This window comes from Bufo bufo, chromosome 8 (assembly GCF_905171765.1).
Source record: "Bufo bufo chromosome 8, aBufBuf1.1, whole genome shotgun sequence".
NCBI lineage: Eukaryota > Metazoa > Chordata > Amphibia > Anura > Bufonidae > Bufo > Bufo bufo.
The window spans coordinates 146,841,781-146,851,607 of NC_053396.1; positions in this window are offsets into that span (position 1 = coordinate 146,841,781).

Here is a 9,827-nt window from a genome sequence, read left to right on the forward strand (position 1 = left end):
TTATTAACCTGTCTACTAGGTAGAGCAGGGGTATATCACAGCCAAAAATTGGTGAATGTCACCCAACTATGTAACAGAAAAATTAGCGAAATTTATTAACCTGTCCACTAGATAGAGCAGGGGTATATCACAGCCAAAAATTGGTTAATGTCACCCAACTATGTAACAGAAAAATTTGCGAAATTTATTAACCTGTGAACTACGTAGGTATATCACAGACAAAAAATTTTGAATTTCACCCGAAAATGTAACAGACAAATTAGTGAAATTTGTTAACCTGTCTACTAGGTAGAGCAGGGGTATATCACAGCCAAAAATTTGAGAATTTCACCCAAAAATGTAACAGACAAATTAGTGAAATTTGTTTATATGTCTACTAGGTAGAGCAGGGGTATATCACAGCCAAAAATTGGTGAATTTAATCCGAAAATGTAACAGACAAATTATTGAAATGACATAAAATAAAATACGTACAAAATAAAAAAATTATCTTGATGTATGAGGTGGTGGTCCATATGGAGTAGGAGGTTGACGAGAGGGGGGACGTAGTGGTATATGTGGAAGCGGCAGTGAAGGAGGACGAAAAAGCCAACACTGGTTTTTGGTTTATTTTATTTTATTTTTTTAATTAGGGTACACCCCAAAAGAGTGAGAAATATCAAAAACACAACAATGAGCAATTGCGCTGTAGTATAACAATGGCTGGGTAAGGTCGGTATACATGTCTATTCTGCAAAAGGTATGGACAAGTCCGGTAAGATCCATGCCTGGTTCATTTTAATGAACGTGAGCTTGTCCACATTGGCTGTGGACAGGCGGCTGCGCTTCTCTGTGATAACGCCCCCTGCCATGCAAAACACACGTTCAGACAATGCACTGGCTGCAGGGCAGGCCAGCACCTCCAAGGCGTAAAGGGCAAGTTCAGGCCATGTGCCCAATTTGGAAACCCGGAAGTTGAAAGGGCAGACCCTTCATTCAGTACGTGTAGGCCTGTGCAAAGATACTGCTCCACCATGTTGCTGAAATGCTGCCTCCTGCTAAGACGTTCCATATCAGCTGGGGGTGCTGGTTGTTGTGGCGTGCTGACAAAGCATTTCCACATTTTGGCCATGCTAACCCTGCCTTCTGAGGTGCTGGTGGTGCCCAAGCTGCGTTGGTGACCTCTTCCTCCACCTCTGCCTTCGCCTTGTGCTTCCACTGTGCCCCCGCTGTCAGGTGGGAATGCCATCAGCAGCGCGTCTACCAGCGTGCGCTTGTACTCGCTCATCTTACGATCACGTTCCAGTGAAGGAATAAGGACGGTACGTTGTCCTTGTAACGGGGATCCAGCAGCGTGGCCATCCAGTAATCAGCACAAGTTAGAATGTTGGCAACTCGGCGGTCGTTGAGGAGACACTGCAGCATGTAATCGCTCATGTGTGCCAGGCTGCCCAGAGGCAACGAAAAGCTGTCCTCTGTGGGAGGTGTATCGTCTGTGTCCTCTGCATCCCCCCAGCCACGCATTAGTGATGGCCATGAGCTGGTTTGGGTGCCACCCTGCTGTGAACATGGTTCCTCCTCCTTCATCTCCTCCTCCTCATCCTCCACCTCATCATCCTCCAGAACTGTGCCCTGGCTGGACAATTGTGTACCTGGATTTTGTGGGTGCAGGAACCCACCCTCAGAGCCACTTGTGAATAACTGGCCTGAAACTCAAGGAAATGATCCCTCTTCCTCCTATGCCACATCCTCTTACATCATCGCCCAAAGCATTTTTTCAAGGAGGCATAGAAGTGGGATAGTAACGCTGAGAACGGCGTCATCTGCACTGGCCATGTTGGTGGAGTACTCGAAACAGCGCAACAAGTCACACAGGTCTTGCATGGAGGCCCATTCATTGGTGGTGAAGTGGTGCTGTTCCGCAGAGCGACTCACCCGTGCGTACTGAAGCTGAAACTCCACTATTGCCTGCTGCTGCTCGTACAGTCTCCCCAGCATGTGCAAGGTGGAGTTCCACCTTGTGGGCATGTCGCATATGAGGCGTTGAGCGGGAAGGCCGAAGTAACGCTGCAGCGCTGACAGGCGAGCAGCAGCAGGGTGAGAACGCCTCAAACGCGCACATACGGCCCGCACTTTCTGCAGCAGCTCTGACATATCAGGGTAAGTTTTAAGGAACCTCTGCACCACCAAATTCAGCACATACGCCAGGCAAAAGATGTGCGTCAAAGCGGCTAGTCCTAGAGCTGCTACGAGATTTAGCCCATTATCGCACACCACCAGGCCGGGATTGAGGCTCACTGGCACCAACCACTCATCGGTCTGTTGTGCTATGCCCGTCCACAGCTCCTGCGCGGTGTGGGGTTTGTCTCTCAAACAGATACGTTTTAAAACTGCCTGCTGTCGTTTACCCCTGGCTGTGCTGAAGTTGGTTATGAAGATGTTACACTGACCGGATGAGGAGGCGGTAGAGGATGAGGAAGCGGAGTAGGAGGAGGAAGCAACAGGAGGCAAAGAGAAGCGCCCGGCAATCCTCCGTGGTGGAAGGAAATGCGCCAAACTGCTATCCGCCTCAGGCCCAGCCGCCACTGCATTTACCCAGTGTGTTGTTAGGGAGATATAATGTCCCTGACCGTGCTTACTGGTCCACGTATCCGTAGTTATGTGTACCTTGCCAGTGCACACCTGATTTTGTCCCCCACTTGGTTGTGCAGGGAAGGGATGGCTCACCTTGAAAAGTAGTGGCGGTTGGGCACAATGTATTGTGGGACAGCCACCGCCATAAGGCTTTTAAAACTCTCTTTCTCCACCAGACGGAATGACAGCATTTCAAAGGCCAGTAATTTTGAAATGCTGGCATTCAGGGCCAGGGATCGCGGGTGGGTAGGGGGGAACTTCCTCTTCTGCTCTAGTGTTTGAGAGATAGAGAGCTGAACACTTCAATGGGACATTGTGGAGATGCTTGGTGACCCAGGTGGTGGTGTTGCTGGCCGATCTTCTGTTTGTGTGGTGGCAGGTACCACTGTCACTCCAGAGGTGGATGAAGAGACTGCAGCAGAAAAGGATGCAGGAGTCAGAGACCTTTCTTGGTTTTTGAGGTGTCTACTTCACTGTAGCTCATGCTTTGCACTTAGATGCCTGGTCATGCAGGTTGTGCTCAGGTCGAGAACGTTTATGCCTCGCTTCAGGCTCTGATTGCACAGCGTGCAAACCACTCGTGTCTTGTCGTCAGCACATTGTCTGAAGAACTGCCACTCCAGGGAACTCCTTGGAGCTGGCTTTGGTGTGCTCAGTCCCTTGCTGCGATTGGACAGTAGCAGGCATACTGTCTAGGGGACAGCCGCTCCGCTTTTGCATCCTGCTCCCTCTTCTGCTGTGCTGGTGGCTCTGTGCGACCACCGCCTCTTCCTCTCAACTACACAGGTCACTCGCATGACCTTGATTCCATGTGGGGTTGAGGACATCATCTTCCACCCAGTCTTCACCCCTGCCCTCCTTGTTGGTCTGCACACTGCAGAAAGCCACAGCACCTGTGTTTCGTCATCATCCGAGACGTGCTGCGGTGGTCCTCCCTTGTACTCATCTTGAAACATAAGTGGTTGGGCAATTGTGCACTCAATCTATTCCACTTCTGGGGTAGGGCTAGGTGGATGGACCTGGGAAACCCTGCTAGCAGAGTCATCAAAAAGCAGAAGAGACTGCTGCATGACTTGGGCCTCAGACTGCTTGGCTGATTTGCAAGGGGGTGAGGTGAAAGACTGATGGCCATGGGCTGCAGGTGCCAACTCTGATCTTTCTGCAGGAGACTGGGCGGGAGACAATCTGAAGGAACTGGAGGCACTGTCAGTAACCCAATCTACTATCGCCTGTACTTGTTCTAGCCTGACAATTCGTAGAGCCGCATTAGGCCCGACCAAATAACGCTGAAGGTTCTGTCGCCTACTCGCACCTTAGGAAGGTGGCACAGATCGACCACATCCTCTCCCTGCAACAGAAGCTCCACCAGCAGCACCACGACTGGGACCACGTCCCTTATTTGACGCTCTCCTCATTCTCCGCAAATTTTGGATTTTGCTAAAAATGGGTGTTTTAACAGCAGTATCTAACGCTTGTATTTCACACTGACAAATGCAGCAAAGGCCGCTAATTTATTTTTTGGACCAAAATGTTATTTTTTTTTATAACAGAATAATATTGCAGTATTTCAAGCTTCTATTTCACACTGACAGATGCAGCAAAGGCCGCATATGTAGGGTATTGCAAAAAATTTATGTTTTTTTAATAACAGAAAAAAACAGCATTATTTAACGCTTGTATTTCACACTGACAAATTCAGCAAAGGCCATTATTTAGTTTTTTGACCATGATGGGTGTTTTTTTAATTACAGAATATTATAGCAGTATTTCAAGCTTGTATTTCACACTGATAGATGCAGCAAAGGCCGCAGATGTAAGGTATTGCCAAAAATAGTTGTTGTTTTTTTAAACCCAGAATATGATGGCAGTATTTCAAGCTTGTATTTCCCACTGACAAATGCAGCAAAGGCTGCTAATTTAGTATTTTGCCCAAAATTTGTGTTTTTTTAATAACAGAAAATAACAGCATTATTTAACGTTTGTATTTCACACTGACAAATGCAGCAAAGGCCGCTAATTTAGTTTTTGACCAAGATGGGTGTTTTTTTAATAACAGAATATTATTGCAGCATTTTAAGCTTGTATTTCACACTAATAGATGCAGCAAAGGCCGCAGATGTAGGGTATTGCCAAAAATTGTTTTTGTTGTTTAAACCCAGAATATTATGGCAGTATTTCAAGCTTATATTTCACACTAACAAATGCAGCATAGGCCCCAGATGTAGGGTATTGCAAAAAATGTGTGTTTTTTTAATAACAGAATATTATTGCAGTATTTCAAGCTTATATTTCACACTGACAAATGCAGCAAAGGCCGCTAATTTTGTATTTTGCCCAAAATGGGTGTTTTTTTTTAATAACAGAATATAACAGCAGTATCTAACGCTTGTATTTCACACTGAAAAATGCAGCAAAGGCCGCTAATTTAGTTTTTTGCCCAAAATTGATGTTTTTTAATAACAGAAAATTATTGCAGTATTTCAAGCTTGTATTTCACACTGACAGATGCAGCAAAGGCACCAGATGTACGGCATTGAAAAAAAATAAATAAATATATATATATATATATATATTTTAAACCCAGAATATTATTGCAGTATTTCAAGCTTGTATTTCACACTGACAAATGCTGCAAAGGCCCCAGATGCAGGGTATTGCAAAAAATGGGTGTTTTTTAAAACACAGAAAATTATTGCAGTATTTCAAGCTTGTATTTCACACTGACAAATGCTGCAAAGGCACCAGATATAGGATATTGCCAAAAATGAGTGTTTTTTTTAAACCCAGAACACTATTGCAGTATTTTAAGCTTGTATTTCACACTAACAAATGCAGCATAGGCCCCAGATGTAGGGTATTTAAGAAAATTGGTGTTTTTTTAAACCCAGAATATTATTGCAGTATTTCAATATAGTATTTCACACTGACAAATGATGCAAAGGCCCCAGATGTAGGGTCTTGCAAAAAGTGGGTGATATTTTTAAAACCCAGAATATAATTGCAGTATTTCAAGCTTGTATTTGACTGTCACAAAAGCACATATGCTGTGCTGGTGCACTGAACTTGCATAAAATGGCCCCAGACGCCCACCTAACCAACAGAGGGATAAAAGTTATTTTTCTCTGTCACTGGGCTCAGGACAGGGTACAAAAGATTGTGCACTGCACCCACAAAACAAAATCTATGTAGATCGCTGAGTTAACAAGCACTTCTCATTAAAGATTCTTTCTTATTCTCTCACTCACAGCAGCAGCATCCTATTCCTACACTAATCAGAGCAGAGTGATGTGCACCACTACGTGACTCCAGCTTATATAGAGGCTGGGTCACATGCTGCACTGGCCAATCACAGCCATGCCATTAGTAGGCATGGCTGTGATGGCTTCTAAGGGCACACAAGTTAAACGCTTGTTGATTGGCTGCTCTGAAGCATTTCAAAAAGTGCCATTAACTCGCCGAACACCGAACCCGAACTTTTACTGAAAAGTTCGGATTCGGGTCCAGGGTCCAAAAATCCTAAAGTTTGGTAGGAATCAAAACTTTACAGTTCAGGTTCGCTCAACCCTAGACGTGGCGCCTAGATCTCACGGCCACATGAACCCTGTGGAGGCTGAACTGGAGGAGGAGGACATTTGAGCACAAGCAATGTGTAGCAAAATGGGTGGTTTTTATACACAGGTGACAGGATAGTAAGAGCAAGAGCAGCCAGAGGAGCTACAGGGCGGTGAGGAAGACGAGGCAGTTGACCCAGACACATTGCGGCAGTATGCAGTGGAGATGAAGGCTGGGAGTCTCTACGAGTCACTTGCACAAATGGTCTGATGCATGCTCACTTGCTTGGGTAATGAAAGCTAAATTGTCAGCATTCGGCAGAGGGATGACTTCTGGCTCTCCACCTTGTTGGACCCTCGCTATCGGTCCAAAATTGGGGCGTTTTTTACACCCACTGAGAGGGAGGACAAACTGAACTACTATAGAGACATCCTATGTAGTCAATTGGCCGCTGCCTATCTGTGCCATCATCCATCCTCTCGCAGGTCTGACCGGGGAGCCCTCTGCACTCATGTTCCAGAGCCATGGCTGCTGGGGAGGGGTGGAGTGGCAGGAGCAGTACCAGTTCCATCAGCAGCAGCCTGAGTCTAGAGTCGCTGATGAGTAGCTTTCTTCACCCGCATAGTGAAGAAACTACTTACCAGCAGCAGCTAGACCTGGAGAAGGACCTCAACCAGCAGGTGGTGGCATACTTGGAAAGTACCCTGCCAACCCACATTGAAGATCTGCTGGTATACTGGGCAGCCAAACTGGATTTGTGGCCACAACTAGCAGAGTTTGCCCTGAAAAAGATGTCCTGCCTGGCCAGTAGTGTGGCATCAGAGCGGGTGTTTAGTGCGACAGAGGCCATAGTTACCCCAAGGAGAACTCGCCTGTCTAACCAAAATGTTGAGAGACTGACCTTTGTCAAGATGAATCATGCATGGATCAGCCAGGATTTCCACCCACCAAGGCCTGATACATCAGACTAGATCATCCATGGTGCCACACCAACACTTTGACAATAAACACTAGTTTCTTCTGGCTACCTACCTTAGCTATTATTCTGATGCTGCCACCCGCCCAATGCCAGAAATGTGATACCAAGTGCTCCTTCTTTCACCCACCATCTTCAGCTGGTACTGGTATTGCCACCTACCTCCCCACTCTGTCAACGGGTCACTCTGTGGTCTCCTGATGCTGCTGCCACCTCACCACTCAGCTCTCCTGATGCTGCTGCTGCCATCTCCACTCTCTGTCATTTTGCCACTCTGTGGCCTTCTGATGATGCTGCTGCCACCTCATTTTGCCACCCTGTGGCCTCCTCCTGATGCTTGAGGAGAGGAAAGGAAATAAAGTTGCGGCACTCACCGAAATGTATCAAAGGTGTCTTTTATTGTGGCTTCCTCAGCAGGTAGCAAAAGGGATCCGGGGCGGACACATAATTGCAAGCAGCGACGGCCGTTTCGCGCGCTAAGACGCGCTTCCTCAGGCCACTGAGGCCTCCTCCTGATGCTGCCGCCACCTCCACACTCTGTTATTGAGCCACTGTTTGGCTTCCTGATGCTGCTGCCACCTCCACACTGTCATTGTGCCACCCTGTGGCCTCCTCGTGATGCTGCTGCCACCTTCAGACTCTGTCATTGGGCCACTCTGTTGTCTCCCCATCTGCTTCCACCTCACCAGTATGCCATAGAGCCACTTTGTGGACTTCTCATGCTGTCCCTTCCCCCCCACCCCCCCCAGCTTCATGACTGGACCACTTTTTTGCCTTTCGGCCTGTCTGACATCAACATTTATTTTACCCTTCTTCTGATCTGTCAGAAGGAAGAAAAATGAGACGCGTAACGAATCCTGTCTATGTAACAGCTGTAAGGCCTGCATGACATGGTCCCTATTTTGCATCAGAATTGGCTTCTGATTTGGTAGCCAAAAGCAGGAGTGGGTACAAAACACAGAAGACATGCAAATATTCCATTCACGTGTCATCTCTGTTTTGGATCCACTTCTGTTTTTTTTTTGGCTGTAGCAATACTGATGGATTACTGACTAAATGCTAACCGAGTGAAGGCGGATGCTCCACAGACAGGATCCGTTTTTGGGAAGTTATTGTTCTGATGGATCAGAGGAAGGGCAAAATAATCAGTGACGTCAACACAAACTTACTGCTGACACTTACTCCACTCTGTTGGGGTACTCTACTTGTATAAGCTTTTAATGAAACAGGTGCTGTAGAAATCTATGTGGAATCAGTGAATTGGTGTAAAAGAAGTGCACTCCTTCACGCTGTAGTAGGATTTTGGGCCTCTGCACGGTTCTTTATACCTGGCGCTAACATTGACCTGTAAGGCTGAGTTCACACTTGAGTTATTTGGTCAGTTTTGGCCCCGTAACTGCCCAAATAAGTGAAGTGTGCAGTGATTCTAAGAGCGGCACCTATCATCTACATTTCATAATGACTCACAGTATTGTTTCACTACCATAGCAGACTCCCTATGTGAGTTACTGCAAGGCACAGTGTTCTACACCACTATAAAGGCTCTCTGCAGCCAGGAAATAGGTGTTTTTAACGCGATTCACCACAAATAAATTCGGATCAAATCCAATTTTTTCAGAGAATTCAGCGAACAGGCCGAATCAATTTTTTTTGAAAATTGCTTATCTCTAAATAGTATGTACATACAGTATAATCTTATTTTAGTTAATAGGTGTAATATTGAACAAAACTATAAAAACTAAATTCATTTTTATTTATTTTAAGGGTCTATGTTGTTTTTCATTCTCATAACAATGACTCCAAATCACTTATGAATTGTATAAATTAATTTTAATTAACTTTATTGTTATTTCATTATTAGATAATTTCAATTGTTTAAAACATTCCTTTTCTGTTTTAGTTAAAATATGTGTAAGAGCTCATGCACGCAGCCATAGTCTTTTTTGCGGTCTGCAAATTGCAAATCCATAAAACATACTGACCATGTGTGTTCCACATTTTCTAGAGCGGAACGTCCTGCCATCTATAGAACAGTCCTGTCCATGTCCGTAAAACGAACAAGCATAGGAACTGGTTGTTTTTTTTGGGGGTATCACGGAACGGACTTACGGATATAGATAGCACATGATGTGCTGTCCGCTTCTTTTTGGCAAAATTAAAGTGAATGAGTCCATATCCGACCCTCTAAAAATGTGATGCGGACAAAAAACACGGAAATGTGCATGAGTCATAGGAATGGATCATTTAGTTGATGTTATATTCCTTGTTGAATCCTTTATGAATCATAATGTAGGCATAAAATGCCAAATTTGTTCAGCCCATGTTTTCCATTTCAGACAAAGAATTCAAATTTGGGTTAGGGCATTATTCAGTTATCAAAGGAATGCCCTTTTTTATGGACATCAATATTTAATGATTATACTTTTGATGATCCAAGCTCTTTTCTATTTATTCCAATAAAAAAAAAAACAACAGAGCTGTACACTGTACCACCATCTCACTATGCTATGGTTTTGGATTTTACACTTTTTAAATGCCACTGACTAATCACAACTGGCATTTTTACAACTCCCTCGCCAGTTTCTAAAAAAGGGGTTGTGATGACAGCAGAGTGTGGGTAGAGCCATCAGTCTTGTGACATTTATCATAATTCGCAACAGAAACTGGCACAAATGATGACAGTTCC